This window comes from Oncorhynchus kisutch, linkage group LG12 (genome assembly GCF_002021735.2).
Source record: "Oncorhynchus kisutch isolate 150728-3 linkage group LG12, Okis_V2, whole genome shotgun sequence".
NCBI lineage: Eukaryota > Metazoa > Chordata > Actinopteri > Salmoniformes > Salmonidae > Oncorhynchus > Oncorhynchus kisutch.
In genome coordinates this window covers 15,715,341-15,733,010 of record NC_034185.2, presented here as the reverse complement: position 1 = coordinate 15,733,010, position 17,670 = coordinate 15,715,341, and positions in this window count along the sequence as shown.

The window sequence follows — 17,670 nt, the reverse complement described above, 5'->3', positions numbered from 1 at the left end:
GTGCGCTAGAACATTCTTTTAAGTTTGGAGTACTTTGAGATGTTGATACATCATTACAGCGAGCGTTATCATGTAACGTTTTCACCTCGGATCTTTAAATGTAGGCTGGTATATAGCTGGTAACTATTCTTTACATTTAGAGGGATCATTTCATGTTCTAATCCCATTGGACCAATTTCACACTATTACACTGACTTCAGCTTTAACTTGGTAACACTAACAAGCATGATGATTATAGCTAGTAGCTGGGATTCAAACATGAATGAGCTCATGCTGATATCTAACCAGGCACATTCCTTCTGATCAATATTTATACCTATCATAGGGCCTACCGCCGCAACATTAGGTCTGAAATTGGGTAAGGGGCTGACAAAAACTATAGTCTGATAACTGAGTTTCCCTGACATCTCAATGTGCCTCAGTGCCTGCAGTAGGAAACCAGTAGATGGGGGACACAGCACGGCGCACAGCGATGTGAACATCAAACGGGCTCGGGATTGAACTTCTGTGAACTCGGCGCCCCAGCAGGGGATTCTGAGTAATTAAAAATGCATTCATAAGCTGGGCACCCCATGGCTTCAATGTTCCCTCCGTGTTTGAAGTGCCGCTGTATGATGCCGAGTGTCATATAATACCAGATGCTCCTTTTCTGCAGTGATGAAGCTGAAGCCCCCAGCTCCCCTCTCTCTGTCTGCAGCGTTTTCTGCCACTTTGCACCGCTTCAGGCTGATGTGCATGGCGTCACACTGGGCTTATGGGTTAAAAGCTGATGTGCATGGCATCACACTGGGCTTATGGGTTAACAGCTGATGTGCATGGCGTCACACTGGGCTTATGGGTTAAAAGATATGTGCATGGCGTCACACTGGGCTTATGGGTTAACAGCTGATGTGCATGGCGTCACACTGGGCTTATGGGTTAACAGCTGATGTGCATGGCATCACACTGGGCTTATGGGTTAACAGCTGATGTGCATGACATCACACTGGGCTTATGGGTTAAAAGCTGATGTGCATGGCATCACACTGGGCTTATGGGTTAACAGCTGATGTGCATGGCATCACACTGGGCTTATGGGTTAAAAGAGATGTGCATGGCGTCACACTGGGCTTATGGGTTAAAAGCTGATGTGCATGGCATCACACTGGGCTTATGGGTTAACAGCTGATGTGCATGGCATCACACTGGGCTTATGGGTTAACAGCTGATGTGCATGGCATCACACTGGGCTTATGGGTTAAAAGCTGATGTGCATGGCATCACACTGGGCTTATGGGTTAACAGCTGATGTGCATGGCATCACACTGGGCTTATGGGTTAAAAGAGATGCGCATGGCGTCACACTGGGCTTATGGGTTAAAAGAGATGCCCGAGCAAAGTGCATAAGAACAGACTGCAACAAAAACATGGTGAACGTTATCGATAGATGCGTCACACTGACAGGTGAATTCTAAGTGGACAGGTGATGTTTAAAACATTCTATTCTGTCCATATTCTGTTATGTTCATGATTTAGAAACTGTATTGATGACCTCTGAGTTGTGACAAACAGAAAATTAAACCAGGCGTCAATTTACATTTTAGCAGACACTCTTATCCAGAGCAATTATGGTTAAGGACCTTTCTCAGGGACACACAAACTTCTCACCTAGCCATCTCGGGGATTGGAACCAGCAACGTTTCGGTTACTGGCCCAACACGCTTAACCGCTAGGCTATCTACCGCCCATCAACAGCTATTCAGGTTTGGCTGATCTCAGATAAGAATCTGAGACTCACCTCCTGTAGATCTGTCTCCTGCTATAGACAGTCAGCGACCCCGTAGGGCTCTGGTCAAAAGTAGTGCACTACATAGGGACTAGGGTGCCATTTGGGACACGGCCACAGAGTCACAGGCTCAATGGCATATCTGGCAACCTGACACGATCCCTTTTGTCCGCTCGTCGAGTTTGATTACGTACACCGTGGAATCCTGCCTTGGCCCGGATAAATGCCAGTGCTGTGTTGGCCAGCCAGGTGCACTGGTATGTTGGCTGTGAGCCACGCTGTATGGGAGGACACTAAACACTAGGGGGACTGGATGAAAGAGTGCAGTCACAGTGTGAAACATACGCCCCTACATGCAGGTGGTGGGAAACGGCATGGTGAGATAGAGATGCCTAGGCTGCACACACATAAACACACACACGCACATACACATGCGAACACACGCAAACACACATGCATGTACACACACGCATGCACCCACACATACAAGCAAACAGTCGCAAACACACATGCACACACACACACACACACACTTACCTGGAGAGAGAACAGAAGGTGAAGGTCATTTGAAGGATAACTGTCTTTGAGGAAGTATTTTAGTTCAGCTTCTATTGGTCTCCATATTACAGTAGCATGGAAAATATAATTTGATAGTTAATAAATAGTTCTGTTAGTGAGGCCCCGTACACACTCAAGTTATACAACTGAAGTGCAACGCATTTGGCACAAAGTTTGTGATACAAAGGAGAGGTCTTCTGCACAAAAGTAATTAAACAGGCATGGTGGAGATCCTGCACAATGGCTGAGTAGACATTCTTGTAAAAACAGGCTCTCTGTTGTATCACAAACATATAAATTGTACCACAGCCATTGTGTCAAATGCATTGTAGATCAGTTGTACAACCTGTGTGTACGAGGCCATAGTTGTGGTCAAGAGCAACATAAACAAACACACAAATTACAGAGCAGCCAGCCTAGCTGTGATCCATCATGGTGTTCTGTGATCCATCATGGGGTTCTGTGATCCATCGTGGGGTTCTGTGATCCATCGTGGTGTTCTGTGATCCATCGTGGTGTCCTGTGATGCATCATGGGGTTCTGTGATCCGTTACGGGATTCTGTGATCCATCGTGGTGTCCTGTGATGCATCGTGGTGTTCTGTGATCCATCGTGGGGTTCTGTGATCCATCGTGGTGTTCTGTGATCCATCGTGGGGTTCTGTGATCCATCGTGGTGTTCTGTGATCCATCGTGGTGTTCTGTGATCCATCGTGGGGTTCTGTGATCCATCGTGGGGTTCTGTGATCCATCGTGGGGTTCGGTGATCCATCGTGGTGATCTGTGATCCATCATGGAGTTCTGTGATCCAACACCGGATTCTGTGATCCATCGTGGGGTTCTGTGATCCATTGTGGGGTTCTGTGATACATCGTGGGGTTCTGTGATCCATCGTGGGGTTCTGTGATCCATCGTGGGGTTCTGTGATCCATCGTGATGTTCTGTGATCCATCGTGATGTTCTGTGATCCATTGTGATGTTCTGTGATCCATCGTGGGGTTCTGTGATACATCGTGGGGTTCTGTGATCCATCGTGGGGTTCAGTGTCTTCATGATAAGGCTGTCTGACTCATTGTTTTATTTAGTAGATCAGCCTCTTACTCAGTGAACCAGTCCATGAACCAGTCCACTACCGTCTAAATCCCAAATCTCACTACTTTGGACCAGCACACACTACAATACTATACTATATGCAGCCAAAATGTCACCCTATTCCTCATAGTGCTTTTGTCCAGGGCCCACAGGGGTAGTGCACCATACATGGGGAACATGACTGTCCTGGGGGATGCTGCTATTCACACACACACACACACACACACACACACACACACACACACACACACACACACACACACACACACACACACACACACACACACACATACAGTGTTGCACGGCCTTATTACAGGTGATAGGTTCTTCCATCCATCACCATGCCACGGGAAACAGGGCTAGGCAGGCAGAGTGGGGCCACACACAGACACAGATACACACACCCACCCAGGGAGCCCGCAAGCCAAATCCACATTATCCTCTTTGACCATTCAGGGTGCTCTCACCTACTTAGGGCTTCACTTTGTGTTATACTTCCATACTCTACATGTGGTACTGTGAGCTGGTGGTTAGCTGGGGGTCCCGAATGCCAGCCTGTTTGACCAGAGCCCATAGGTTGCCATTAGGCTTACTTACTGTTGTTGGGGTAATATGGCGTTACTAGGGGAGGATCTTGTCCTTGAGTTATTTGTTGTGGTCTTGTGCTAATCACCGTTTGATGATTATCAGTGGGGTTAATTCATCTTAATTTCATTTTTCTTTAATCTTCAAAGGGCTCATGGTGGGAAATGTGTGTCTGGCATTGCACCATGATTAATGATTGATTGATCTTTAAGAAGATATTACAGTTGTAGGTGAAGAGTATACTAGCAATCTCTGAGAGTACTCAGCTTCAATATTGTTGGGGAGGATATGCTTCAGATCACAGCACAAGCATGACATTGAATCTTATAATGTACACAATTTCAAGATTACAACACAAACTTCTATTTCACCTTTGAATCCAACACTCTTAGAAAAAAAGTTACTTTCTAGAACCTAAAATGGTTATTTGGCAGTCCCCATAGGAAAACCTTTGAATAACTATTTTTGGTTCCAGATAGAACCCTTTCCACAGAGAGTTCTACATGGAACCCAAAAGGGTTCTACCTCATACCAAAAAGGGTTCTTCAAAGAGAGAGAGAGAGAGAGAGAGAGAGAGAGAGAGAGAGAGCAAGAGAGACAGAGAGAGAGAGACAGAGAGAGAGAGCAAGAGAGAGAGAGACAGAGAGAGAGAGAGAGAGAGAGAGAGAGAGAGCAAGAGAGACAGAGAGAGAGAGAGAGAGAGAGAGAGAGAGAGAGAGAGAGAGAGAGAGAGAGAGAGAGAGAGAGAGAGAGAGAGAGAGAGAGAGAGAGAGAGAAAGAGAGAGCGAGAGAGAGAGAGAGAGAGAGAGAGAGAGAGAGAGAGAGAGAGAGAGAGCAAGAGAGACAGAGAGAGAGAGAGAGAGCAAGAGAGCAAGAGAGACAGAGAGAGAGAGAGAGAGAGGGAGAGAGAGAGAGAGAGACAGCCAGCCAGGTAAGGAGGCATTTATGTAAAATAGTTATGTAGTGTGTGTGTATGTGTACACCAGCTTCAGTGAGTCCATGCTGCTCCAGGGGAGAGGAGGGAGCCCAGAGGATTAGACAGTCATTAGCCAGCGGCTGTTAGACACTGGCTACATTCCAAATGGCACCCTATTTCCTATGTAGTGAATTACTTTTGACCACGACCCATTGGGCTCTGGACCAAAAGTTGTGCCCTAAATAGGGAATACTGCACAATTTGGGACTTAGTCACTGTAGATCATCACACACTGCTCCTCCTGTCTGGTGCTCCCTCCTGCTCACAGTGACTTGCCTCTGCCCTCAACATGAACACACACATACACACAGTCTTGTATACATAACCTTGTGGGGACACACAATTCAGTCCGATTCCTATTTTCCCTAACCCCTAACCCTAAACGTAACCCGTACTCTGACCCATACCCTTACACTAACCTGAACCCTAACCCTAACCCAAATACCTAACCTTAACCCGAATACCTAACCGTAGCTCCTAACCTTAACCCTAAGCCTAATTCTAACCTTAACCCTAAACCCCCTAGAAATAGCATTTGACCTTGTGAGGAACAAGAAAATATCCCCAGTTGGTACAATTTTTGTTTGTTTAGTATTCTTGTGGGGACTTCACACACACACACACACGCACACACACACGCACACACGCATGCACGCACACACGCACACACACACACACACACACACACACACACACACACACACACACACACAATACGACTATGACCTAATTCTTATTCTCATAGATTTGAACTTTTCTACTTCTCTCCCTGTTTTCCTTCCCAGTTTGACAACGGCCCATTAGCCTCAGTTCTCCATAGTGGCCATAGCTACCATAGCTGACCCTTGACCCTGGTCTGAAAGGCCCATTGTCCATTACACAGATCATCTGAGCCGTGGCTCGTTCCAAGACCCTTTCAAAGCCTCCTTCTCATGGCCTCGATAAATGAGGGACACTGCGATGCCAAGGTCAGGGACTGTGTGACATAGACACCCCTCTGCTCTCCAAGCCAACCCCCTCCATCCTGGTCTCCATAGAGACCCTCTCTCCACTCCAACCCCACCCCCTGCCACTGACTCAACAGACACCCTGTGCCTCATCCATTGTGGACCTAAATACCCCTTAGATTGTCTATTAGTCAATCAATTATTTTGGATGAATGAGAAAGCCATTGGCCCTCACACACATTGGATTGCTGGCCAGGGAAGTGGTTCAGAGTTGAAATCTAACAAATTTACGGGAATGAAAAATGTAATAATTTTGTAAGTCCAGGCGTTAATTAGGCTGTCTGTGTGGGATCTATTGTGTGGGGTCATTTGGTATGTATATACCAGACCTGTACAGACCAGACCTAAATAAACTAGACCTGTATAGATCAGACCTGTATAAACTAGACCTGGATAGACCAGACTTGTATATACTAGACCTGTATAAACTAGACCTGTATAAACTAGACCTGGATATACCAGACCTGTATAGACCAGACCTGTATAAACTAGACCTGTATAAACTAGACCTGTATAGACCAGACCTGTATAAACTAGACCTGTATAGAACAGACCTGTATAGACCAGATATGTATAAACTAGACCTGTATAGACCAGACCTGTATAAACTAGACCTGTATAGACCAGACCTGTATAGACCAGACCTGTATAGACCAGACCTGTATAAACTAGACCTGTATAGACCAGACCTGTATAGACTAGATATGTATAAACTAGACCTGTATAGACCAGACCTGTATATACCAGACCTGTGTAAACTAGACCTGTATAAACTAGACCTGTGTGTGTGGTGTGTGTCTGTTTTCGATGACTCTCTTTTTTTGGACAATATAACACATCCAACCCTGCCCTATTTCATAGCAACAATAGGTTTGTATCTAACATAGAAATATATTGAAAACCAAGTATTGAAGCTGCAGCATGATAGATGACAAAAACCAATGGTTGGGACCCCGCAGTCACATACTTCTTTAATGCTTCCACGCTCTGCAGTTTCTATCCAACACTACTATGACCGTGCTCATGTCTACTGCAGTTCCTGTGGACGTATATATCACGTCTGTTTTTTCTCCCTGTGTGGCTCTCTCTTTCACTGAGCATAGGGTCAAAGGGTGAGAGGGGGTGAGGGTGGGGGGAGACCCTGTGCGATGGCCGCCGGGGAGTCTGGGAAGTCTGAGCCTCCCACTATATGACAGGAGGAGGTTGAGGAGGAGGGGGAAGTTGGTGGAGGTATGAGGAGGAGGAAGAGGAAGAGGAGGAGGAGGAGGAGGGCATAGGTCTGACAAAGGGCTAGTTTGTTACTCTATCCTTTAGGGAAGGAGAAAGGCTAGCTCTAGTGACCTCTGTAAAACCCGAGCAGGAAAGGGTGTCAGGTTCTAACAGACCAGTTAGACCACTAAAACACAGAACAGGAAGTCAAAGTGTGCATTCCAAATGGCACCCTATTTAGGGCATGACTTTTGATCAGGCCCCATAGGGAATTGGGTGCCATTTGGGACGCATCCCTAGTGAATCACAACCCTCTGGGGTCTTAATGGGGTCAAGCTATATGTCCAAACATGATCCATGAGGTCCTGTGGGATATCAACAATACTACAGACTGTGTCTGAGTCCTACAGGTTAGGTAGCTGACCAGGGAATCATTGAAACTGGATTTAGAAATAATGTATAACATTAGAGCAAAATTCTATGTTCATAAATGGTATACATTTTTGAACACACAAACACATTACACACGCATGCGCACGCGCACATACACCTTCCCTTGTCCCCACCTGGCAGAGACAATAACAGTAACATGCTGAGGTAAAGGTCAAACACACAAACAGAGCATGCTCTCTCCTCTCTCTCTCCTCTCGGGTCTCCTCTCTCTCTCTCTCTCTCTCTCTCTCTCTCCTCTCTCTCTCCTCTCGGGTCTCCTCTCTCTCTCTCCTCTCCTCTCTCTCTCCTCTCTCTCTCCTCTCGGTCTCCTCTCTCTCTCCTCTCGGGTCTCCTCTCTCTCTCCTCTCGGTCTCCTCTCTCTCTCTCTCTCCTCTCTCTCCTCGTTCTCTTCTCTCTCTCCCCTCTCCTCTCTCTCCTCTCTCTCCTCGTTCTCTTCTCTCTCTCACCTCTCTCTCCTCTCTCTCTCTCTCCTCTCTCTCTCTCTCTCTCTCTCTCTCTCTCTCCTCTCTCTCTCTCTCTCTCTCTCTCTCTCCTCTCTCTCCTCTCCTCTCTCTCTCCTCTCTCTCTCTCTCTCTCTCTCTCCATCTCCCTCTCTCCTCTTTGGTCTCCTCTCTATCTCCCCTCACCTCCTCTATCTCATCTCTCTCCTCTCTCTCCGCTCTTTCTCCTCTCGGTCTCTCTCTCTCCTCTTGGTCTCCTCTCTCTCCTCTCTCTCTCTCCTCTCCCTTCTCTCCTCTCTCTCCTCTCGGTCTCCTCTCTCTCCATCTCCTCTTTCTCCTCTCGGTCTCCTCTCTCTCCTCTCCTCTCTCTATCACCTCTCCTCTCCTCTCCTCTCCTCTCCTCTCCTCTCCTCTCCCCTCTCCTTCTCCTCTCCTCTCCTCTCCTCTCCTCTCCTCTCCTCTCCTCTCCTCTCCTCTCCTCTCCTCTCCTCTCCTCTCCTCTCCTCTCCTCTCGGTCTCCTCTCGGTCTCCTCTCTCTCTCCTCTCTCTCCTCTCCTCTCCTCTTTATCCTCTCTCTATCTCCCCTCTCTCCTCTCGGTCTCCTCTCTATCTCCTCTCTCTCCTCTCTCTCTCCTCTCGGTCTCCTCTCTCTCCGTCCTCTCTCACCTCTCTCCTCTCTCGCTCTGTCCTCTCTCTCCTCTCTCCTCTCTCTCTCCACTGCTAGAGGTGCATTCTTCTACCTGCATCCTGATGTAGTTTTCAATTCCAAAACATCAAACCTAAGATTAAATCAAACCACTTACTCACAATCCAGAAAGGTAGAAATACGAGGGGCAGAAATGAGTTCATGTGCATCTCGTATTCTAAATCATTCAGGCTAATGTATAACGTCAATAGGGGACAACACTGCTCCGAGCTGCATTTTATCTCATAAAAGCCTATCAAACATTTAACAAATGAAAAACGGGAGAAACTCCTCGTGCTTTGCCCTTTTGCCATTTACGAAATACAGTGATATACATTTCAGATGGGATGGTTAATTTTTAAAGGCACGGAGGCCACCCATGTCTGAGGGAACAGTCAGATTGAAAGTCAATTATGAAGATAAATATTGTAGGCCTACAGTAATAATACATCCAGGCATATTACTACCATGCTGTGTGTGATTAACAGGTAACATCATGGAATAATATTTTAGATGTCAGCTGTTTCATGCGCTGAATAAGATGTACTCATCTATTATTTCTGGTACATCATATTGTGTATTCTGTAGTGGAGGTGAGGTGTGTGTGTGTGTGTGTGTGTGTGTGTGTGTGTGTGTGCGTGTGTGTGTGTGTGTGTGTGTGTGTGTGTGTGTGTGTGTGTGTGTGTGTGTGTGTGTGTGTGTGTGTGTGTGTGTGTGTGTGTGTGTGTGTGTGTGTGTGTGTGTGTGTGAGTCAGTCATGGGTGAAGTATCAGAGAGGGGGGCTGTGTGGGTAGTAATGCTTACAGGTGGCAGGTAGCCTAGTGTTTAAAACTTCTTCAGGCTAGAGTACATTTTTCTCCACTTCCTGTCTGACTGACGTTCCCAAAGTAAACTGCCTGTTACTCAGGCCCAGAAGCCAGGATATCCATATAATTGGTACCATTGGATAGAAAATACTTTGAAGTTTGTAGAAATGTTAAAATAATGTATGAGACTATAACACAATTGATATGGTAGGAGAAAATCCAAAGAAAAACCAACCAGATTTATTTTTTGAGAGCCCATGATCTTTCAATGGAAAGCTATGGGTCCTACGCAATTACAACTCACATATTTCAATTCCTATGTCTTACACTAGATGTCAACAGTCTTTTTTCAAGGTTTCAGGCTTGTTTTTTTCCCAAACAAAGAAAGAATTTAGAGTTTTGGTACAAGGAGTCAGAGATGGAAATCAGTCTGTGCGTGCGCGGGGAAGAGGACACACACTTGCTAATTTAGCTTTTCTATTGAACATACTTCTTTCCGTATTAAATATTATAGTTTAATTACATTTTAGGGTACCTGATGGTTAAATAAAAACTTATTTTGACTTGTTGAAGCGGTAGCTTTTTGATTCCTTTCTCTGCATGTTGAACGAGTGGATTACTCAAACCGATGGCACCAACTAAACAGACTTTTTGGGATATAAAGAAGGATTTTATCTAACAAAATGACCATGCATGTTGTAGCTGGGACCCTTGGGATTGCAATTCACTCAAGAAGTAAGTGAATATTTAATCACTATTTGTGATTTTACGAAGCCTGTGCTGTTTGAAAAATATTTTGATGTGGGGCGCTGTCCTCAAACAATTGCATGGCATGCTTTCGCTGTAAAGCCTATTGTAAAGAGGACAATGCAGTTCGTTTAACAAGAATTTAAGCTTTAACCGATATAAGACACTTGTATGTACCTAGATGTTTAATATCCATACTTTTATGATTATTTATTTGAATTGCCCACTCTCCAATTTCAATGGAAGTTCTCTCCTATCCCAGAGAGGTTTGAAGAATGTTGGGTCAGTAACTGAAAAGTTGCTGGTTCCAATCCCCGAACCGACTAGGTGAAAAATCTGTCAATGTGCCCTTGAGCAAGGGCCTGAACCCTTATTGCTCCTGTAAGTTGCTCTGGGTAAGACTATCTGCTAAATGACATCAAATGCTTAGCCCCGAGTTAGAGCAGAGAGCCTTTGATAGCAGTCAGATCTGGGGGGGACACATACACCTTTCATTTCACATGACAGAGGGAGCAAGAGAATGAAGGAGAGACTGAGGGAAAGAGAGAAAAAGGGAGAGCAAGAGAGAGAGAAGAAGAGAGGAAGGAGGAGAGAGAAAGAGAAGGAGAGGACTGAGGGAAAGAGAGAAAGAGGGAGAGAGAGAGTGAGAGAGAAGAAGAGAGGAAGGAGGAGAGTGAAAGAGAAGGAGACTGCGGGAAAGAGAGAAAGGGGAGAGAGAGAGAAGAGACTGCGGGAAAGAGAGGAAGAAGGAGAGAGAAAGAAGGATACTGCGGGAAAGAGAGGAAGAAAGAGAGAGAAAGAAGGAGACTGCAGGAAAGAGAGGAAGGGGAGAGAGAGAAGAGACTGCAGGAAAGAGAGGAAGAAGGAGAGAGAAAGAAGGAGAGACTGCGGGAAAGAGAGGAAGGGGAGAGAGAGGAGAAGAGACTGCGGGGAAAGAGAGGAAGAAAGAGAGAGAAAAAGGAGAGACAGCGGGAAGAGAGGAAGGGGAAGAGAGAAAGAGAAGAAGAAACTGCAGGAAAGAGAGGAAGGGGGAGAGAGAAGAAGAGACTGCGGGAAAGAGTGGAAGGGAAGAGAGAGAGAAGAAGAGATTGCTGGAAAGACAGGAAGGGGAAGAGAGAGAGATCTTTCTATACTTTCAGACTCAACACACTTGAGTGTTCCTTGCTCTTGACAGGCCCCTGCATTTTATAAGATCAGAGTGGTTTCATATTAGCCTATTGACTTGAGGCAAAGGGATTGACAGAATCTTTTTCAAATAACTGAAAACGCTTTTGAGGTAGAGGAGAACAATAGAACAGGGTGGAGGAGAACAATAGAACAGGGTAGAGGAGAACAATAGAACAGGGTAGAGGAGAACAATAGAACAGGGTAGAGGAGAACAATAGAACAGGGTAGAGGAGAACAATAGAACAGGGTAGAGGAGAACAATAGAACAGGGTAGAGGACAACAATAGAACAGGGTAGAGGAGAACAATAGAACAGGGTAGAGGAGAAACAATAGAACAGGGTAGAGGAGAACAATAGAACAGGGGTAGAGGGGAACAATAGAACAGGGTAGAGGAGAACAATAGAACAGGGTAGAGGAGAACAATAGCACATTGTAGAGGAAAACCATAGAACAAGGTAGAGGAGAACAATAGAACAGGGTAGAGGAGAACAATAGAACAGGGTAGAGGAGAACAATAGAACAGGGTAGAGGGGAACAATAGAACAGGGTAGAGGAGAACAATAGAACAGGGTAGAGGAGAACAATAGCACATTGTAGAGGAAAACCATAGAACAAGGTAGAGGAGAACAATAGAACAGCGTGGAGGAGAACAATAGAACAGGGTAGAGGAGAACAATAGCACATTGTAGAGGAAAACCATAGAACAAGGTAGAGGATAACAATAAGAACAGCGTGGAGGAGAACAATAGAACAGGGTAGAGGAGAACAATAGAACCGGGTAGAGTGGACCAATAGAACCGGGTAGAAGAGAACAATAGAACAGGGTAGAGGAGAACAATAGAACCGGGTAGAGTGGACCAATAGAACCGGGGTAGAGGAGAACAATAGAACAGGGTAGAGGAGAACAATAGAACAGGGTAGAGGAGAACAATAGAACAGGGTAGAAGAGAACAATAGAACAGGGTAGAGGAGAACAATAAACCAGGGTAGAGGAGAACAATAGAACTGTAATGCTCCGGGTGTCGTGGGTGTGGAGTCAAACGCAGGAGACAGAGAGTTCAATGCTGTGCGTCTTTTAATAGCGCCTAACACACCACAGGGTGCTCACAAAAGTAACGTTCCCAAACACAGGGAATCAAAATGTACAATGGAACAAATCACGACCAGGCACAAAACACGTACCTCTACAACAGAGCCAAAGGTTACATAGAAATAATCCCGCACAACAACCAGGCGGGCCGGCTGTCTAATAAAGACAAACTAATTAACCCTACACAGGTGCTACCACTAAACATACAAGGAGGGGGAGGAAAAACAATCAGTGGCAGCTAATAGGCCGGTGACGACGACCGCCGAGCGCCACCCGTCCGGGAAAAGGAAACACCCTCGGTCGAGAACAATATAACAGGGTAGAGGAGAACAATAGAACAGGGTAGAGGAGAACAATAGAACAGGGTAGAGGACAACAATAGAACAGGGTAGAGGAGAACAATAGAACAGGGTAGAGGAGAACAATAGAACAGGGTAGAGGACAACAATAGAACAGGGTAGAGGACAACAATAGAACAGGGTAGAGGACAACAATAGAACAGGGTAGAGGGGAACAATAGAACAGGGTAGAGGACAACAATAGAACAGGGGTAGAGGACAACAATAGAACAGGGTAGAGGAGAACAATAGAACAGGGTAGAGGACACCAATAGAACAGGGTAGAGAGGGAACAATAGAACAGGGTAGAGGACAACAATAGAACAGGGTAGAGGGAACATAGAACAGGGTAGAGGACAACAATAGAACAGGGTAGAGGGGAACAATAGAACAGGGTAGAGGACAACAATAGAACAGGGTAGAGGGGAACAATAGAACAGGGTAGAGGACAACAATAGAACAGGGTAGAGGGGAACAATAGAACAGGGTAGAGGACAACAATATAACAGGGTAGAGGACAACAATAGAACAGGGTAGAGAGGAACAATAGAACAGGGTAGAGGACAACAATAGAACAGGGTAGAGGAGAACAATAGAACAGGGTAGAGGAGAACAATAGAACAGGGTAGAGGACAACAATAGAACAGGGTAGAGGACAACAATAGAACAGGGTAGAGGACAACAATAGAACAGGGTAGAGAGAGAACAATAGAACAGGGTAGAGGCCAACAATAGGACAGGGTAGAGGACAACAATAGAAAAGGGTAGAGGACAACAATAGAACAGGGTAGAGGAGAACAATAGAACAGGGTAGAGAGGAACAATAGAACAGGGTAGAGGAGAACAATAGAACAGGGTAGAGGACAACAATAGAACAGGGTAGAGGACAACAATAGAACAGGGTAGAGGAGAACAATAGAACAGGGTAGAGGACAACAATAGAACAGGGTAGAGGGGAACAATAGAATAGGGTAGAGGGGAACAATAGAACAGGGTAGAGGACAACAATAGAACAGGGTAGAGGAGAACAATAGAACAGGGTAGAGGGGAACAATAGAACAGGGTAGAGGAGAACAATATAACAGGGTAGAGGACAACAATATAACAGGGTAGAGGACAACAATAGAACAGGGTAGAGGGGAACAATAGAACAGGGTAGAGGAGAACAATAGAACAGGGTAGAGGGGAACAATATAACAGGGTAGAGGAGAACAATATCATCCTATTTTTCTAACTTAATTGAGGAAAATAAGAACAATCCGAAATTCCTTTTTAATACTGTCGCAAAGCTAACTAAAAAGCAGCATTCCCCAAGAGAGGATGACTTTCACTTTAGCAGTGATAAATTCATGAACTTCTTTGAGGAAAAGATTATGATTATTAGAAAGCAAATTACGGACTCCTCTTTAAACCTGCGTATTCCTCCAAACCTCAGTTGTCCTGAGTCTGCACAACTCTGCCAGGACCTAGGATCAAGAGAGACGCTCAAGTGTTTTAGTACTATATCTCTTGACACAATGATGAAAATAATCATGGCCTCTAAACCTTCAAGCTGCATACTGGACCCTATTCCAACTAAACTACTGAAAGAGCTGCTTCCTGTGCTTGGCCCTCCTATGTTGAACATAATAAACGGCTCTCTATCCACTGGATGTGTACCAAACTCATGGCAGTAATAAAGCCTCTCTTGAAAAAGCCAAACCTTGACCCAGAAAATATAAAAAACTATCGGCCTATATCGAATCTTCCATTCCTCTCAAAAATTTTAGAGAAGGCTGTTGCGCAGCAACTCACTGCCTTCCTGAAGACAAACAATGTATACGAAATGCTTCAGTCTGGTTTTAGACCCCATCATAGCACTGAGACGGCACTTGTGAAGGTGGTAAATGACATTTTAATGGCATCGGACCGAGGCTCTGCATCTGTCCTCGTGCTCCTAGACCTTAGTGCTGCTTTTGATACCATCGATCACCACATTCTTTTGGAGAGATTGGAAACCCAAATTGGTCTACACGGACATGTTCTGGCCTGGTTTAGATCTTATCTGTCGGAAAGATATCAGTTTGTCTCTGTGAATGGTTTGTCCTCTGACAAATCAACTGTAAATTTCGGTGTTCCTCAAGGTTCCGTTTTAGGACCACTATTGTTTTCACTATATATTTTACCTCTTGGGGATGTTATTCGAAAACATAATGTAAACTTTCACTGCTATGCGGATGACACACAGCTGTACATTTCAATGAAACATGGTGAAGCCCCAAAATTGCCCTCGCTAGAAGCATGTGTTTCAGACATAAGGAAGTGGATGGCTGCAAACTTTCTACTATTAAACTCGGACAAAACAGAGATGCTTGTTCTAGGTCCCAAGAAACAAAGAGATCTTCTGTTGAATCTGACAATTAATCTTAATGGTTGTACAGTCGTCTCAAATAAAACTGTGAAGGACCTCGGCGTTACTCTGGACCCTGATCTCTCTTTTGAAGAACATATCAAGACCATTTCGAGGACAGCTTTTTTCCATCTACGTAACATTGCAAAAATCAGAAACTTTCTGTCCAAAAATGATGCAGAAAAATTAATCCATGCTTTTGTCACTTCTAGGTTAGACTACTGCAATGCTCTATTTTCCGGCTACCCGGATAAAGCACTTAATAAACTTCAGTTAGTGCTAAATACGGCTGCTAGAATCCTGACTAGAACCAAAAAATGTTATCATATTACTCCAGTGCTAGCCTCTCTACACTGGCTTTCTGTCAAAGCAAGGGCTGATTTCAAGGTTTTACTGCTAACCTACAAAGCATTACATGGGCTTGCTCCTACCTATCTCTCTGATTTGGTCCTGCCGTACATACCTATACGTACGCTACGGTCACAAGACGCAGGCCTCCTAATTGTCCCTAGAATTTCTAAGCAAACAGCTGGAGGCAGGGCTTTCTCCTATAGAGCTCCATTTTTATGGAACGGTCTGCCTACCCATGTCAGAGACGCAAACTCGGTCTCAACCTTTAAGTCTTTACTGAAGACTCATCTCTTCAGTGGGTCATATGATTGAGTGTAGTCTGGCCCAGGAGTGGGAAGGTGAACGGAAAGGCTCTGGAGCAACGAACCGCCCTTGCTGTCTCTGCCTGGCCGGTTCCCCTCTTTCCACTGGGATTCTCTGCCTCTAACCCTATTACAGGGGCTGAGTCACTGGCTTGCTGGGGCTCTCTCATGCCGTCCCTGGAGGGGGTGCTTCACCTGAGTGGGTTGATTCACTGTTGTGGTCATGCTGTCTGGGTTGGCGCCCCCCCCCTTGGGTTGTGCCGTGGCGGAGATCTTTGTGGGCTATACTCAGCCTTGTCTCAGGATGGTAAGTTGGTGGTTGAAGATATCCCTCTAGTGGTGTGGGGGCTGTGCTTTGGCAAAGTGGGTGGGGTTATATCCTTCCTGTTTGGCCCTGTCCGGGGGTGTCCTCGGATGGGGCCACAGTGTCTCCTGACCCCTCCTGTCTCAGCCTCCAGTATTTATGCTGCAGTAGTTTATGTGTCGGGGGGCTGGGGTCAGTTTGTTATATCTGGAGTACTTCTCCTGTCCTATTCGGTGTCCTGTGTGAATCTAAGTGTGCGTTCTCTAATTCTCTCCTTCTCTCTTTCTTTCTCTCTCTCGGAGGACCTGAGCCCTAGGACCATGCCCCAGGACTACCTAACATGATGACTCCTTGCTGTCCCCAGTCCACCTGGCCATGCTGCTGTTCCAGTTTCAACTGACCTGAGCCCTAGGACCATGCCCCAGGACTACCTGACATGATGACTCCTTGCTGTCCCCAGTCTACCTGGCCATGCTGCTGCTCCAGTTTCAACTTCCACCTGACTGTGCTGCTGCTCTAGTTTCAACTGTTCTGCCTTATTATTATTCGACCATGCTGGTCATTTATGAACATTGAACATCTTGGCCATGTTCTGTTATAATCTCCACCCGGCACAGACTGGCCACCCCACATAGCCTGGTTCCTCTCTAGGTTTCTTCCTAGGTATTGGCCTTTCTAGGGAGTTTTTCCTAGCCACCGTGCTTCTACACCTGCATTGCTTGCTGTTTGGGGTTTTAGGCTGGGTTTCTGTACAGCACTTTGAGATATCAGCTGATGTACGAAGGGCTATATAAATAAAATTGATTTGATTTGATTTGATTTGATATGATTTGATTTGAACAATATAACAGGGTAGAGGACAACAATAGAACAGGGTAGAGGACAACAATAGAACAGGGTAGAGGACAACAATAGAACAGGGTAGAGGAGAACAATAGAACAGGGTAGAGGAGAACAATAGAACAGGGTAGAGGAGAACAATAGAACAGGGTAGAGGAGAACAATAGAACAGGGTAGAGGGGAACAATTGAACAATATAACAATACGCCGCAGACATATGGTCATGGATATAGAAGCGATAAATGTGATACATTCAGATCTCATAACATCAGGACACGGGCATGACATGTGATTTAAGGCACAGCCTACACTCACAGATGTACATTCAGATCTCATAACATCAGGACACGGGCATGACATGTGATTTAAGGCACAGCCTACACTCACAGATGTACATTCAGATCTCATAACATCAGGACACGGGCATGACATGTGATTTAAGGCACAGCCTACACTCACAGATGTACATTCAGATCTCATAACATCAGGACACGGGCAGTATCTAGGTACAAGTTATTTTTACTCAACACATGCAACATTACTTAACATACTCAACACCCAAACAG